The 18,687-nt window shown below is 32.6% G+C and overlaps 1 protein-coding gene across 1 annotated transcript in view; it reads left to right on the top strand.

Annotated features, from left to right (window-relative positions):
• LOC108911024 (inverted formin-2) overlaps positions 1 to 18,687 on the top strand; it is a 63,104-nt gene that overhangs the window by 4,538 nt on the left and 39,879 nt on the right. The window lies entirely within an intron of this gene.

The following is an 18,687-nucleotide window of genomic DNA, read 5'->3' as shown; positions in this document are numbered from 1 at the left end:
AACTTTAGTATTTGATACTTTTTTGTTTGACGTCAACTTTCGCCAGAAATCCCAATGACACAATTTTTCACAACTTTTCAATCCCCCAAATCAACCCTCCTCCACCCCTGCTCCAACATTTATTTTTTTAGGTTTATTATAAGCCCTTTTACCATTTCCACTTATAAAAATCCAGGTAACAATTTTTTTTTCTCCAAGTGTAATTTGGTTGAACTAGTAGTACTTTAACACCCCATTAATGGTTTCAGCAAAAAGAAAATACTTCTCCATGTAACATAACCTCAAATATGTCAAAAAATCGCGATTTTGTCACTTTTAGGTTAGGATATCTCGAGAACCAGAGCCAACTGAGAAATTTGATCCTCGAATTCGAATTCAGCGCACCAAAATCCTTTGGGAACGTATATTCGTGTTGTTGGGTTAAAATCTTGTCAGCCTGTGTAATTCAACAAGAATTTTTTCTAAAATTGTGTACAAGTTTGTTATTTTTAATTAATTAAATACGCATTAAAATTTTGTCGTTTATTTCTGAGACACTGTACATAAAGGTCATAGTAAAGTAATATTTTCAAACCCAGTGTATTATTAAAAAAGATTACGGAATTTCTTTAAAATTTACACTTACGTACAAAAAATTGATGAATATTAATTTCCCACCTCTCCAAAATGCTAACCTGACTTTTCCTTTTGGCTTTTTTTACAATACAGCCGCGAATAATTTGGCGCCGACATAACGTTGTTTTTTGCGGACACTTATCTTCTAGCGCCGAAAAAGGAAATTCGTATAGGAAACCAGTCCGGCAGATCCTTATATTTTTGTCAAAGATTGATGAGCTCGCATAAAATCCATTAGATTATAAAATAAAAAATCGTGGCGTTTTGTACAGTTTCGCTGTTTAACAATCGAATTAACCGGGATGTCTTGGTACGGTCATTAATCACTCTAGGATAGTGGTATAGGATATAATCCGACAGAACATGGATTAATGAAACTTTTTATGCTCCGTTTTCGTTGTTGAAGTTGAAAATTGGGTTATGTAAAGATTACGTGTGAGGAATTTGCATGGAATTTGCGTGCCGAGAATTATATAGTTCGAGGAATAAATAAAGTCGCATTCATTAATCATTCGGTCATAAATATTAATTAAGGTATTCAAATTAGGCGACCTATAAGCCGGAATTGAAAGGACCTGGCCAAACAAAGGAATGGCTGGTGGAAGAAATCATGATTTACTTCTCTACCAACAGGAATTATTTTTATATTTTCTTATGTTTCATAGATTTTTAAGTTGTTTGTTCCAGTGCTAAATAGTAAACTTTTCTTCAGTAGTTTCATGAAAGGATAAAAAACTTTTGTGCTGGGCTTCTACCATCTTCTTGTCATAAATTAAAAGTTACTAGCAATCTTTTGAAAGCAAACATTTATTCGTTGAACTCCCACCAGATCTAACTCTCATTGATGATTGTAATTTGAACTGTATAGAGATTGTTTTGAAAAAAGTTGCAATAAACTCCATAGCCAAGACAATATCGAAAATTGAGACAATTTGTTTATGCATTTTTATTTTTACGAGGAATTTTAAGAAATCAATTAGAATATGATCGAATTTCCGCACATAGAATTTTGCCAAAGCCGATAACTTTAGATAAAGGTACTTTATTTACGAGTACAATTTAAATACACAAAGACACCTCCATATTTTGAGAACCGTTATAACAGATTTCTTAGAGAAGATCAACTAGATCAACTAACTATAGTAGGATCGTATTCGATGCAAAGTAGAGCAAAAAGTTGTCGGTCTTTTATCAAAGGAAAATCGTGTCATCATTTTTAGGAGGCGTAAGATGAACCATTTCAAATTTAAAATGAAATTGAATGTTAAATCTGATATACCGCTGCATACGCACCGTGTTCTGGTGGTAGCTGTAGTCGCCCAGGTGCATCGAGTGTACGAAGTGGTCGGTTATACGTCAAATACTAACCTGGCGAGCTTGGTCGTAAATCAGAGAGCGCCTCCAAAAAACAAGTAAACAACAGTGGCGCGTACAGAGGTAAAATGTAGTACATATGTGGAATTTAAAAAACAAATTGGATTTATAATAAATTACATTTAAAATAAATAGTTTATGAGAATAAAGGAATTTTTGTAGGAACAAGGGTGCCAGACGTGAACTGATCCCTTCGTCCCTTCATAATGTATAAAGAAATTATTCAATTTCTAAAACCCTTAAAAGCGTATGGCACTGGATCCCTTGACAGGTAATGATTTATTACTTTGCATCGAATATGATCCTACTATACAGGGTCGGAAAGAAGTGGATCTTATTTGTGGAAGGGCGAAATGGGCGGTGACTATTAGACGTCATCTTTCTCTATCGCACGGATTTCTATGACTTACTTTATCGCTCTCACGTAACGGCCGATGAACTATGGGGACTTTCCGACCCTGTAGATCAACTAACAAGCTGCTGGTATCAGCTAGACGGTGCTCCACCTCATTATGGAAACGAAGTATCCCGCCAATTAAATGAAATGTTTGGAGACAGGTGGATTAGACGCCTAGGACCCTGATATTGGCCACCAAGATCTCCAGATCTGTCACCACCAGATTTTTGAATTGGGGTGGAATAAAAGAGAAAGTGTACTCTACGCCAGTCCTCGAAAAACAGTAAATACCTTAAAAACCAGAAGAGATAGGTATAGGGAACCATTATACCATTCGAAAGAAAACAAAATTGTTCAAAGGGTTGCACAAAAATATACAGGGTGTTCCTTTTAAAAAAATATAAGTTAAAATGGTTTAAAGTTGACTAAATTCGGCATTAAATTTCTACCGGCCTGTTTGAAATTACGTCATTTTGAAATTATGACAGGGAAGTTTAGAGTTTTAGTTATGTTCCCTATAAATTTTATCGCTCTAACTTTTTGAATTAGGCAGTGCTTTTTTAATTAAAAAAATAAATAAATAAGTATATCAAAAACGGTTAACTTTAAGAATAGGAAGCCTTTATGATAGTTCACCTAAGAATTGACGTAGAATCCAAAATTCGTGCTAAGTGAAAGACAGAAGTGTCCACGTAATAAAAACTTGGATGACATTGCACGACATATTTTTTATATTTACTACAAATAAGTTATATAACCGACAGACGATCGTAAAAAAGAAGCCGGTGGGTGGATTTTGTTGGGTGAACAAAGAAGTTAGTCATAAGTTTTTGTTGAGTAAGACAACTGAGCCAGTGATGAGCTAGGTCTACTAGAAGCTTGAAAAAAAAAAAGATCTTCCTCCGGTTATACAGACAATTCAATGACGGTGAATCAGAGAAACTATTTTTAAAAGAGAGGCAAGTATTGTTTTCAACGTTAAAAGTTTGAAAAGTGTGAAAACTGTAGTTTCGTTAGAAAGATTTATTGCAATTAAAAAAAAAACAGTGTTCTTGCATTCTTCAAGTTACAGGCCTTTTGAAAATCCATAAAAATTTAGGATTCTTTTTATCTTTTAATTTTTGTGACCACACTAATATTTATTCCAGTGTGACGTAATAAATAAAATTAATTAAAAAAATAAGTGTCTAATTGAAATTTGTTATGTCTGCCTCAGTTCAAATCCGACCGGTCTTAATAGACTTCGCCACTTACAGAAATATCCATTATGTTAACTGTAACGATTAAGATAGACTTATAGGTCGACCGTAAAATGAGATTAATATTGTAATTATCGATGTAAATCTGTTGCTGTTCGATCCTAGAGTGGCGCGGAACCTGTTCCCCGTATAATTTTCGATTCCGAGCAGTGTAAATCTAAAACCTACGTGAAATATGGTGCGTGTGTGGCTCATGGTGCCGATGAAAATTATTATGCGCCGATCGGTCTGAAAATTGCTGTGTCGTTGTGTCATCATGCGCGATTGGCATATCAAAATGTGTTTAGTGCCTAATTTAACAACAAAATGTTAGTCAGCGGGTGGCAAGGACCGGGCGTACGTATTTTGCGTTCTTTAATGACGTTAATGATAGGATTTTACAAGAATTTGAGACTATTCTATAATAGTTTCGAAAAATTATGTAAAATTTAATGTCACCGAATCTGTTTGTACAAATTTGGCAACACAGTCTCAGCTACACACTCTCCGTACTTGTAATGGATTTTCACAATCTTCACTCGCTCATGCCTCGTATAGGGCTCCATTTTGTCTAACGACAATGTACTTACTACAACATGAGATCCTGCGCAATGCTGCCAACTCTTTGGAATGAAAATGGCGCACAATTCCAATGCATTGCTTTTGGGACACTGTACTTATAAAAATATTTTTCGCAGAAGTAAATTGTTCCATTTTATGAAATATGACGTCATATTTTAATTATCTAGAATAATCTATCATAAATAAGTTGGTTGTCTTTGCACAGAACTTAATTATCATAAATAATTATTAATTAGTAATTTTAATAAAAAAAATACAATTAAAATAATCTTCAGTAATCTTCCTTAATAGATTTGAAGGCGTATTATTACAATTTTTTATTGTTTACACAAACGTATTTTAAGTAATGATTCAAAGTTGATATATTTAATAAAAATGGTAGATAATAATTAATTAATGTAATGGTGCACCACGCTCCTACGCAGGTATAACGATTATCGTTTTACAACAATACGTAAACGATCTGAAATTTCATGCAATTTTATGCGTACATTGCGAAATATAACATATTTATATATTTATTATGTGTGATTCGTTATAAAAATATAAAATAACCAAAAAAATCAATAATTTGAACCTACTTGGTATTTCTAACTGATAATGTTGTGAGAAACAACTACTCGGTGGATTACAGCATTGGACCAAACCCGCAATGTCTAATAAACAGCTAAAATGGCTTATTCTCGGGTGGGACATAACCTACAAAATATATACGGATGATCTTAGCTGTTTATTAGATGTTGCGGATGTGATTCAATGCTGAACGGATCTGTAGTTCGCAGAGTAGCTGTTTACCAAATACCAAATAGTTAAAAATTGCATTACACTATAGTAGTCATAAATTAAGATATGACGCACGTTTTAGGTTGCATCTCACCCATACTACCTTGCGTTGCCATCCTGATTATTCTGCACCGATGACAGCTAATACGTCCGAACTGAAGATGTAAATCAGTATGTTTATTCTATGCACGAGGGAAACTAGAAATTGAGGGACAATAATTTGAAGCTGTGATTTACCGTGTTCATAACTTCTGACAATTTTTTACGGTCGGTCGACTAGTTATTATATCTCCCCCGGTCAACCATACGAGCCATTAAAGAACTTATACCCCATAATAAAACCACACCCGACCATCGACCGGGCAGACTTTTTTATTCGGAAAAATCATTCAGTGGCACAAACAACTTCCTCTCCTTAGCGCCTCATTGCGTTATATCCTTTGTTCGTCCTCGGCAATTAGTGAATGTCTGGGTACAATAACGCGAATTGTCAACTATTTCCTTAACAAGCTCGTGATTGATTGAATAATTATTTAATTTTTTTGGGGATTGAAAACATTTTGCTCCCTGCACTTAAATTAGAACAGCACTTATAAATCTACGAAGTGCAAAAAATAAATATAATAAACTCTCAGGGATTAAATGTGTCACTTGATTCCCTGCAATAGTAGTTTTAATTTGTGAAAAGGACTTGACTACTTGAAATTAGGACCAAGAACTCTAAATTTGCAAAGATCGAAGTGCGAATTTATTCCCCAAACATTAAAAACGACCCCTTCACTCACTTCAACTAAAGGTTAAAACAGCACTTATAAGTGCAAAATATAAATTTAAAGCGTATAATTTAAAATGACACTTTGTTGTCTGGTACTAGAGATTTAGACAGTATTTTTAAATTACAAAGCGCAAAAAATTAATTTAGTCGCTCGGGGACTTTAATCTTGCAACTAGAAATTGAAATAACACTTATAAATTTACAAAATGAAACGTATATTTAATCTGTAGAGATTGAAAGAGACGTTTTACTTCTTAAACTGTGTATTAAAACTACACTATTAACTTACGAAGTGCATAGAATAATTAATCCATCAATGATTAAAAGTAGCGCTTAGCTCTTTGAAATTGAGGAAAACCTTACGTCCACCTAATTAATGAAAAAAATGAATTTAATCCATCAGGGATTATTATTTAGATATTAAAACGGCACTTATAAATCTACGAAGTGAAAAACGTATATCTTAAACCGTACAGATTAAGAATGACACGTTACTAAAGATCGAAATGACGCTTTTAATATATGCTAACAATGTCTAATCTGTAGGAATTGAAAATGCAACATTACTATTTGGAGCGAGATATTAGAACTGCACTTTTAATTTATGAAGGACAAAAAAGTAAATATAATGCCTCAAGGATTAAATATGGCACTTGATTCTTTGAAACTGAAATTAGGGCCGTATTTTAAATCCACCTAGTACAAAATAAATTTATCTCTAAATATTAAAAGTGACACTTTAATCCCTGCAATTAAAACAGCACTTATAAACCTACGAAGAGCAAAAATTAAATATAAATCTTAAGAGATTAAAAGTGCCTGCAATTAGGGGTTAAAATAAACGAAATGCAAAAAGTAACTTTAATCTCTCACAGATTAAAAGTGACACTGTACTTTCTGCAAGTAGAGATTAAAATAGCACTTATAAATCTACGAAGTGCAAAATTTGGTGGATGCCCAGAATTATGACACTTTGGTCCCTAGTTATCCAAAAAATGGATTTAATCTGTCAGCGATTAAGTAACATAACTAATCCCAGCATTTAAATATTGAAACTGCACTTATAAACCTAGAAAGTGAAAAACATATATCTTAAAATCGCATAGATTGAGAATGGCACTCTACTCCCAAAATTAGACATGGAGAAAACTTTCAGAGATTAGAAGTACTTTAATTCCTAGCTAGAAACTAAAAAATAAACACTTTAAATCTTTGAAGTGCAAGATTTAATTCCTTAGAATCGGAATAAAACTGGAAACTTAAAACAGGCACTTAGATCAACAAAATGTAAACATAAGCTGTCAAATAAGTGAATTATGGGCGCTTAGACGTCTGCCCCGTAGCGGCGCCGCCACTGGCCCGGCGGCCGCAGCGAGCCGGATGGCCGGGCAGGCGCCAACCTCCCATATGGCCGCTGGCCGCCTCTCGTCGACGGGCCGCACTCCACCGCCTTGGACTAATTCGGCCAAATTTGGTATTATTTCGCGCTGCTGCACACACATATACACACACACACATGCCGTTACCTCATCGACTCTCCATCTAATCGCCGATGTTGCTCGATCGCGCCGGATCCTAGCGCCGACCTACAGACACACATTCGTTCGCGGTGGCGGCCTTGGCAGGTGATTAATTAATTTTTCAACGGCTATCACTCGGAAGTGGGTACGGACAAGACGAATTCGCGTTTCTGACAGGACACGTATAAGGCCTTCGATGAAAATGACAGCCATCGGCTTTATTAATTTTTTTGCAATGTCACACGCGCACTTCTCTGAGCGTCTCCTTTACGCTCGGTTGTTTATTTCGAGTACAAGGAGTCTTCCTTATTTGCTTACAGATATTGCAAGGTGTACAGCAAGCGAAATCAATTTTTATGATTAATTTTTTTAAACGCCCAGCTGTGCTACAATGGGTTGTTAAAACTGCACTTCATGGATTTAAAGTGCTGCTTCAGTTCCTAATTTCAGAAAGTAAAGTGTCACTTTTAATTCACAATTAAAGTAGTAAAATACAGCGTATATTTCAGGACCCAATCGTATTTTAATTCTTTTACCTTTGACTTACCAAAACATAAAGTAACATAAAAACATCGGAACTAAAGTGTCTTTAAATCCTAGAGAATTAAAGGGCACTTGTTTTAGTTTTTTTAATTTTTTGATATAACAAGCGAAATCAATTTTTATAATTATATTTTTTAAACGCTCAGCTGGGCTATCATGGGTTGTTAAAACTGCACTTCATGAAATTAAAGTTCTGCTTCAGTTCTTAATTTCAGAAAGTAAAGGGTCACTTTTAATTCACATTGTCTAAAATACAACGTACATATTTCAGGATTCAATCGTCTATTATTTTTTACCTACCAAGGCAAAAGATAGCAGAAATACATTGGAACTAAAGTGTCTTTAAATCCCTGAGAATTAGACAGCACTTTTTTAGTTTTTTCAATTTTATGATTATATTTTTTAAACGACCAACTTTCCTATCATGGGTTGCTAAAACTGCACTTCGTGGATTTAAAGTGCTCCTTCAGTTCCTAATTTCAGAAAATAAAGTGACACTATTCATTGGAAATAAAGTGTCTTTAAATCCCTGAGAATTAAAGAGCACTTTTTTAGTTTTTTCAATTTTATTATTATATTTTTAAACGACCAACTGTCCATCGTGGGTTGCTAAAACTGCACTTCGTGGATTTAAAGTGCTCCTCTTCAGTTCCTAATTTCAGAAAATGAAGTGACACTTTATACATTGGAAATGAAGTGTCTTTAAATCCATGATAATTAAAGAGAACTTTTTTTAGTTTTTTCAATTTTATTATATTTTTTAAACGACCAACTTTCCTATCGTGGGTTGCTAAAACTGCACTTTGTGGATTTAAAGCGCTACTTCACTTCCTAATTTCAGAATATAAAGTGTCACATTTAATTCACAATGTGGAAAATACAGTATTTATTTCAGTACCCAATTGTATTTTAATTCCTTAGGCGATTGTTATTAAACTTTGCCTTTGGAATTAAAAGATGCACATTTCTTTAGTGAATCGAAATATTACTATCTATGTTTATCCTGCAGCTTTCCTATAATGGATTGTTGTTAAAATTGCACTTCATGGATTTAAAGTGCTGCTTCAGTTCCTAATTTTGAAAGCTAAAGTGTCACTTTTAATTCTTTAGGCGATTGTTACTAAATATTGCCTTTGGGGTTAAAAGATGCACTTTACTTTAGTGGATCGAAATATTACTACTTATTTTTATCCTGCAATTTTCCTATAATGGATTGTTAAAACTGCACTTCATGGATTTAAAGTGCTGCTTCAGTTCCTAATTTCAGAATGTAGTGTCAATTTTAATTCTTTAGGCGATTGTTACTAATCTTTGCCTTTGGGATTACACGATGCACTTGACTTTAGTAAATCGAAATATTACTACTTATTTGATTCTGTAGATTTAAGGAAGTCATTTGTTCCAAACATCAGAAAGTAAAGAGTTACTTTCAAATCACATAATGGAAAAATTAAGTGAATTTTAATCCCTCCAGAGATTATTTAATCCCTGTCAGGAATAAAGTGTCATTTTAATCATCAAGTGCAAAATATATAATTTCTCTAGACGCCTTTGGTATTAAAAGATGCACTTTAGTCACATACTATATACTGTTTTACACACTAGATTTAAAGTGCTGTTTTAATCCCCACTTTCAGAGTAAAGTGCCACTTTTACTCCTCAACAAATTAAACCTAATTTAACAGAAAAAATTTTGTCTATTTCCGTATTGCGTTTCGCCATTTCATTTATCCTCGGTAAATGCTCCCGTTAAAGGATAAGCGCCTAACAAATTACTACAAATAAAAAAAATTATAATTGCCTCTTCTACCGACAGCACGATATTCTACTTCCAAATAAGGCAGCTAATTTGAAACTAAATCATTCGTCAAGGAGAAACATGGCTTTCGAGCATCGGTTTCCGTAATTATGATTTTAAAGCGTTACGTTTTTGCGCCTTTATCTGCACTAGCGCGGCGACGCGGTGCCGCCGAGTTGGATTCGAGAAGCGGTCGGCCTCTGCAAAGGTCCCGGGATAAAATCTTTTCATTGGGATTTCGAGCGGCAAAGTATATCGTTATAATTAAAAACCTCTTTTAAAATAATGTTCGTGCTATTAAAAAAAGACTAAACAGGCTCTGATTAAAAGTGCACTTCCCTAAGGAACTTTAAATGACAAATGTACTTTTAATCTACAAAGTGCAAAAAAACACTGGATTAAAAGTGCTCTTTAGTGACTAGGTGCTGGTATCAGCGACGTTATCGATTGAAAGTCTTTGTAATTCAATTTTAATCCGCATATTGTAAAATACACTGTCATTTTTTTCTAGAATTAATAGTGACACTTTGCTCCTAGTAGCAGATATTATAACAGCACTTTTAATCCACAAAGTGTAAAAATCAGAATGGGTTAAAAGTGCTGTTTTAACCCTAATTTCTGGGAATGAAATGGCACTTTTCTCAATGATTAAAAGTACTCCAAGGAACCAGATATTAAAACAGCACTTTTAGTCCACGAAGATTAGAAATCATTGTGTATTGAAAGTGCTGAAGATGCACTTTGAATTCATAGATTTTTATCTACACTTTTGAATTACATTTACATTCATTACAATCGTAAGGCGGTATTTCCATTTTGGAATCGGTATCAGTACATTCCTTTTTTTTCGACAATATCCTTCACCTGCATGTTTTTGTCAATTTGGACGGTGTAATAATAACATCAACAAACAATCGGCGAATTAGCTACGCCGATTTGAATATTAACCACGGAGGAAAAAAACTAATAACCGTCGATCGTAAATAAATTAGCATGAAACGAGAACTATTGACGCATGCTGTCCGATTTGGAACTAGCGTGGGTATGATGTTTTCTATGTCTTCACGGACAATTTTGTTGTTCGATTTTAAGTAGTTTAATAACACGTAATTTTTTTAATTAATAGTGATTAGTTTTTCGCTGATGTAGTGATGTGTGGACATTTTATTTGAGTCTTTAGCGTGAGTTTTAATTATTTAAATTATTGTTTATTATTTGCACAATAATGGCTGATGCTGTTCTACTTTACATACTTCGTTGACTCTTCGGAGCTGTGTAGTAGTTATTTCTTTCAATAAATATAGTTCTACAACGCTAGGAATGGCAACAAACTCAAAAAAATTGTAATTAAATATTTCTCGTCTCGTCTTTTGGACGCATTTTACATAGGAACACCCCGTACAACGTTGCAAATAAACCTCCAAGGCGCGAACACGTAAATCCTATTTCATGCAGTGCAATAAACGTCGAGCTCACACACACACTCAGATTCATAAAATATTTATTTCCGTTTCCTTCCCCACACCGGACACCCGTGCCATTTCCATAGAAAACGTTTATGAAATTATCGATTCAACAATGTCCTCCCTTGGCATTTCCTTTTTCGGGACGGTATTGTCTTCGCGCCTGCCGAAGATACTGACGGATTGTCTGAATGTCAACAATGACGTCCGAAAACAACCTCGCATTGTGCATTATCGACGCGGACACATTCTTCAGGCGGGAAGTTGGTGAGTGATTTTTGGTCGCCTTTGATTTTTGTGCTCGCCAGATTTAAGTCTTACGGTTTAATTGCAAACGCTATGACTAACCGGCTTATGAGAGACGTGGGTGTAAGACATTGAATGTTTATTGCGTTATTATGTATAAATATGCTTAATGTTTTCGTGAGCAATTTTTATTTTGATATGTTGACACTTGTGATCTTAGTTCCAAAAAGTTGAAGGATGAAATCTTTCAGTGTTAGATCTTATGACCTGCTTGCGACTGAGACTTAGAATTTGTATAAACCTACACATGTACGTTGAACTACTTAAGGCAAAAACTAAGACTATAGAAATGTGAATATACAAAAAAGAATGCAAGAAAGATTAAGAAAATTTTTAAAAAATACATAAAAAACGGTATCAAATAATATAAAAACAAATAAAAAATTAAATTGAGAAACAAAAATGAAAAATATAACAATAAACACAAAGTAAAACTAAGTAGTCAGCAGTGTTCAGTCAATACCTGTCTCAAATGAGCAAGTATAGGTATAATGGAGTATATCCGAGAGTATATCAGATCTTGAAATCATATTATTACACATAAAAGACAAAGAAGAGTAACTTTTTGCATTAAATAAAATATATTTGTCTGCCGAAAAATTGTTCTGGAAACATCAAAGTCGACCTTAATCTTAATATATCAATGCAGTCAGTTTGGTTATTTAACAATTTCAGTAATAGTGCTTACTAAACAATACTTAAACTGTCTCCTTTGGTTCTAAGAGAAAATTTTTGTAATAGGTCAGATCGAACATAATCACTCTTAGGATATATTCCATCCATTACAGATGCCAGTGATTAAAAAATTACAGCGACTTATTTTGATCGTGTTAGTATGGTGTAAAATGGTTACAATTGCACCTTCAGATCATAAAAAAGAAGTATTTCGAATAATAAATTCAAAAATCTTATATTCTTCCTAAAGAACACATTATTACATATAGAACATTATTACTAAATAATATTCAGTTACATTACATTATTACTAAATAATATTCAGTTCAATAGGTGATTAAAGGGATTAAAGCCAAATTTAAAAGAAAAAACTAGTTGACCTGGGGATGTCGCAATATATGGTGGAACGAAACGTCGACAACTAAAAATATGTGTTTTCTTTGTTTGGCCTTTTTTCTTTTTTTGACTACTACTAATAATAACTATAAGAAAGGCTGCTAGTAACATTAGTTATGTGTAATGTACTAATGAGACAAAAAATGAAGACGAGTACATTAGATAATTTATTGTCAAATATCACCTTTCTAGATCGCAAAGGTTTCTGATTTTTCTAGCAAGTTGTTCTCGACGTGATAATTGTTTTGTTGTAAAGGACGTAATAAAACGCTTTATTAAATGGTTTAAAAACAAGTTCTTACGCTAATTCTAAATATCATTAGATATTTTGCAGAAAATCTCCAGGTTATTTATAAACAAATCAAAATAATAATGGCCCTAAAACTGGTCTCTGAGGGACTCCAGAGTAAGTTTTTGCTTTCGCAGATTTAAAACCGCAATATATCACATATATAGAATTCTATTAATTTAGTTAATCAAATAACAGAATCTAAACAATTTAATTTAATAAGTTGTTTAAGTTGTAATCAACATTGTCGTAAGCTTTGGAAAAGTCGGTATAAATTATTTCAGTATGAAAGCTATCGATACATTAGTAAATAAATTCGGTTAAAGAAAATATACTCGTGCTAGTAGTTCATTGAAAAATACCTATTCAAGCAAATAGCTAGTAATTAATAATAATCTTAAAGAAAATTAAAAGTGTCTAAATATTATTGATCGAAAAATACATATTTTATTTTTTTTTGCACTCTTGAGCATGTTTTTGAACTGTGATTACAGATTTTTTATTCCACCAAAAAGTATATGTCTAAACGAAAAAAATGATCACCGCCAGAACTTTGTACGATGATTTTTCTTAGTAGAATGTTTCTTTGAAAAAGTGTTTCATACGGGAAAAAATGAATATCTCGGAAACTACTTGATTTTTTTATCTAAAAAAATTTGTGGATATCTAAAACACAGAAAGGTATACTTTCACCAAGTTTCGTCAAAATTAAGTTATTTTTGCTGAAATGAGAAATAAAAGACGAAAAATTAAAAAAACCGCATATTTCTAGGAAATTTTGAGGTTATCTTAAAAGTGACCTCTACAAAAGTTATAGATTATTGCATGGTCTACAACTTTTGTATTGTTTACTTTTTTGTTTGACGTCAACTTTCGCCAGAAATCCCAATGATACAATTTTTCACAACTTTTCAACCCCCGAAATCAACCCTCCGCCACTCCTGTTCACGCGTTTATTTTTTTACGTTTATTATAAGCCCCTTTACCCACTAATAAAAGTTCAGGTAACAATTTTTTTTTCTCTAAATGAGTTATTTTGATCAGTCTAACTTTTACCACTGCTAGCGCATTTATTACATGAGCTATCAATGTAAAACTTTTTAAAAATAAAAGTTTAACCTTTTCTTTAAGTGTTTCTGAAATCCCCACAGTATTAACAATTAACGTTATAAAAAAAACTATATTGAGAACAAAGAGGCGGACCGTAAAAATAAGCTCTATTTAATACAAAAAGAGCAAATTCCCGAGCGGCTTTTGCCTGACCCTGGGACAATTTGTTTATAACGCTGTTTTGCACCTCCTACTTTGTCAGTTGAAATTTTTCTTTTTCAATGCATTTCTTTGGATCAATTAGAACCTATCATCTACGATTTTAACTTCTAAAATTAATGTTTAGTAATGAAACAATTAGTTGCAAAAAAACGAATGAAATTAATTAACAAATAACCTGGAATTGTTGTTTCACGGTCAATCAAATTGGGCTTTGGCACACATGATGGTCATTGGAAATACCGTCTATTCCATAAATCTCATCAACATCCATCTCTTTTTGCAATAATAACGCGCAATTTTCGAAAAATAATATTTATGCGTTCGACCTTTGTTTTACAGTTAACATATTAGTGAAAAATTACTATGGGTACCTTAAATTGTAGGTAATTTAATTGCCTGCAACTTATTTGAAATTTGGTAACTTATCGTCACTTCTTTCGAGTTACTTTTTTGATATTATCATTCTACATACTCTTTCCCGTTATAAAGTACAATAAAATGTCAGTGTAAACTAATAATATTTTTAAGTTTTCTTTATTTTTTGTATAGAATTTCACATAAAGAAACGGGAAGTTAGTCAATCTCTGACCAGTTAAACCGTTTTTCAGGTATCATACAAATAGTCTTGCATACAAATTCGTTTGGAAAAGTGTAGAACTAGTCACGTAAATAATAAAATTTGAATGCCCAAACATAAATAATAAAACCGATCTATTTCGTGCAATTCCAATTGCGTAACGACCCAAACAGACTTTGGCAAGTTCTCACAGCACCAGAATAATTCAAATTGCCTTCCGTTACGCTGGAACTGTGCAAAAAAAAATAGAAAATCCGTAACAATGCATTTAAAGGCAGGGTCATGTCGTGCCCGGGCATGAGGAGAAATCTGCATGATCCACAATTTATCCCCGTCACGGCGGCCCGCTACAAAAATTAATAACAATTTCATAACAATTATATAAAGATCTAACCGCTTCTCCTCTGGCGTACGTAACTAGACGTATGTCCATGTCCCACAAAAGTAACTTAGTCATATTTCCCATATATAACCGATATGGGCAAACGCCTATAAAAGTGATATTAACAACCTCCACTGTAAACAATTAGCGAGTGCGGTTTTTCGTTTTGCTCGCTCGTTAGCTCGCTGAAAAAAAGACGATTTTTTAAATGTCACGAAACATGCAATGACTTTTCAGGTTTTTTATTCCTAGTAAATCCTTAATGACGTTGCCTTCTGTCGTTCGGTGGGTAAAATTGGTGCGACCTTGTCGGTTTCTTGAGATACAGCGCGATCAGAAAATCCGGTATGATTTAATTGTAAGATTAGAAATTAAAACCCTATTTCTCTGAATAAATGTCTCTGTAGGAAATATGTTTGTAGTAAAAATTGTACTACTATTTCATTCATAATATTCGGGAACGACAAGGACGAACTAATCGTCGCTGATTGTGTAATCCTGTTTTTTAGACGTCTCCATAGAGCTTGCAGTACTGGGCCCACCCCATGCAGAAATTGTAGTTACGCCCATGGAAAATAGCGATGTTATAATTTAATAACACAGCCACACAAAAAAAGAAAAGTTGTCTGTACTTTTCATGCGAGATATCACGAATTTTCAAACAATAACAGATTCGCGCCAAATTTGGTATACGGGGGTTTTCTGGAGATTCACTTTTAGAAATTGAAACTCATCTATTTCGTCTAATATAGAGCATTACCAATGGTGACTCTTATGCCATACATACCAGAGAGGGCGGAAAAATTTGGGTACAAAATACTTACCTATAAAAAACAAATATAATTGGGTAGTATTAATTTAAGTTGGTACCTACTATTAAAATATGGAAAAAATGTGCTCAATATTTTTCATAGTTTAAATTATTTTTTTTTTATTATGAAAAAATGTAGATGTCGCTACAGAAAACACATTTGAAGTATTATAAAAGTTGCACTTTTTATGAACTATATTTGATTACAAGGAGCAAACCATGACGATGATTTAATCACCAGAAACAGATGTTGACTTTGTGAAAAAGGGTCGGCAATAAAAGCTTTTTACCTAATTTGTTTTTTTGTATGTACGCATAATAAATGGAATTATATCAAGAATTTTGTGTCAATTATTTGTACGCTTTTTGTCTAATATATTTTCTAATGTGAAAAAAAAATTTATTCGGTAAATATTAATTTAGTAGTTCTTGCGTATTTCTTCCATCTCACTTCAAGTAAAAAAATGTTTAATTTACTTTTACATTATAATATAAATCTCTAAATCCGTGCATTTCTATAATCAGAATAACTTATATCATATCAACAACAAAATCTTACATTTTTAATGAACTAATAGAATAGTATTAATAAAATTTTAAATATATGTATTTACATTACTAACTTTTTATGATTGTTTTTACTTTTATGCGTTTTAAATAACATAAAATAAAATTACATGCGCTAATCAAGAACCAAATTTGGTATCCGTACCATTTGGTATACCATAATATGTAACTGTTCGCGAAAAATTCTTTAAGAGTTCATTGATTCATTTTGAGATGAGATGAGACATCAATTTAAGGATGAACGGAATCATGGCAAGTTATGAATATTCATTAATATTTTTTTTCAATATTACTTATTTTAATAGAGACATTTCCAACAAAACATGAATTAAACATTGATAGTATATTTATTAGAACTCAACAAAGTAAAAAATAACTTATTTAGGAACTCTGTAAAGAAATAATCATTTATTTTTAAAGTTTTTAAAGATGAAAAAGGTACTTATACATATATAAATTAATTAATTGCTTCATTTTTTTTACTTCGTTACCATGGGCGTAGCTAGAATTTTTGCTTGGGGTGGGCAAATAGCTTGCAGCTTTATGGAGCCACTAAAAAAAAAGCTTTCGCAATCAGCAACTTACCGAATAAAATTTCAAAAACCTAAACACGTTTTGATTTAATTCTAAAAAAAAGGTTAAAAGGATAATATTAGATCTTTTTTCTGGTATAAAAAAACCTATTTTAATAAATATTTCCGATTTTGATGAAATTATATTTAACGATTTCTCTGATTAAAATTAAACATTTACTAAATTTGATTATAAAGTCACTGCTTGTAATTCATTGTGGTGATTCTAAGAAAAAAATTCTATTTTATTCTAAAAACGGACAATTTTTGACTTATTTTTGCTTTTTTAATATATTGAAATGAAATCAGATATGAGAGAACAAATCAAAATGTAAATCAAAGGTCTATTTAAAAGACAAAGCAGTAAATAAGATGGTTTGAAGTGGTTATTATTTATTGTTGTTAGTATTGAATCAGTATTAGGAATCATATCCATTACCGATATCTAATAAAAGTTAAAATGTTAAGAGTATTTATAAATAGTTATAGTATATGGTATAATATTAAGTAGGAAAACATATTAAAGGTCAAAGAAGAGTGTATATCAATAAATCAATATGTCAAAGAAATGTCAAAAATTTAAAGTGGGATTCACATGGAATCAAGTAGTAAATAGAAAAGTAACATAAGAGTAGAGAATGAGAAATATTTTGAAGTGGAATGTAAATGGAGATTGTTAAGAAACTATAATAAGGTATAAGTGTAAAGGTTAAGTGAAGTGAGGTGAATGAAAAAGAAAAAAAAAACGGCAAGTAAAAGAAAGCAGAACGAGATATGTGAAAAGACCTTAACAGAGGAAAATCAAAAATCAAGGTAGTGGAAAAAAAAAATTATTATTGATTAGTTACAAGAAATTAGAGAGAGAGACGTCAGATATTATAGAAAAATATTAAAAGAATCCGGAAGACAAGTCGAAGCAGCAGAAAGAAAACGAACTATACACATCAGCAGCAGAGAGAAAGCGGAAAGCCAGCAGCTGAGAGAAAGAAAGACGATCACAGGCGAGGTCCAGGAAACCAGACAAATAAGAGGCCAGAGGAGCAGCATCAGTGGCAGGTTACAAGAAAATTAATCAGAAGACGGTGTGGCAGATAGTGTCCAAGCACCTACTGAAACAGGAAAGGAAAGGAAACAAATAAAAACCGGTATATAAAAAGAAAAGGTACCTTTGTTTCTTTTAATTGTCGTATAAAAGTGTGCACAGACTAACAGGAGATTTCGTTTAAAAACGTGCTATATTTAAAATCAATCAGTTGAAACAAATTTAAGTCAGTGATATATCAAGCATTATCCAAATATTTGGCCAATTATTTAAATTTATAGATCATAAGATTAGATATAAAGAGGAACACATTAAAACAAGAAATTGCACAAGTAAATATAAATTAAGTCCAAAAAGGCAACCAGTAATACAGATCGAAATAAATTCTTGNAATGTTTTAAAAAAAAGGCCACGCAGTCAGCGACTTACCGATATGCCGATATGATAGACGATAATATTAGATCTTTTTTTCTGGGGTGGCCCATGCACATTCCTGCTCCCCCCCCCCCTATAGCTACATCCATGTTTTTTACCTTTGTCTATCGTTTGTTCAATGATATGCAAAATTTTAGTATTTTTTTCCACTATATTGAAATAAAAATATGTCTGTTTTATACTGTTTTAATACAAAATAGCCAACAAAAAATATGGTCAATTTACGGTTTATTGCTTTCAACCATAATAATATTTTCGTATTTTTAGTATGTAGT

This window comes from Anoplophora glabripennis, unplaced genomic scaffold, assembly GCF_000390285.2.
Source record: "Anoplophora glabripennis isolate ALB-LARVAE unplaced genomic scaffold, Agla_2.0 scaffold552, whole genome shotgun sequence".
Classification (NCBI taxonomy): domain Eukaryota; kingdom Metazoa; phylum Arthropoda; class Insecta; order Coleoptera; family Cerambycidae; genus Anoplophora; species Anoplophora glabripennis.
Note: the sequence above shows the minus strand (reverse complement) of the source record. Positions and strands in the feature narration are given on the sequence as shown.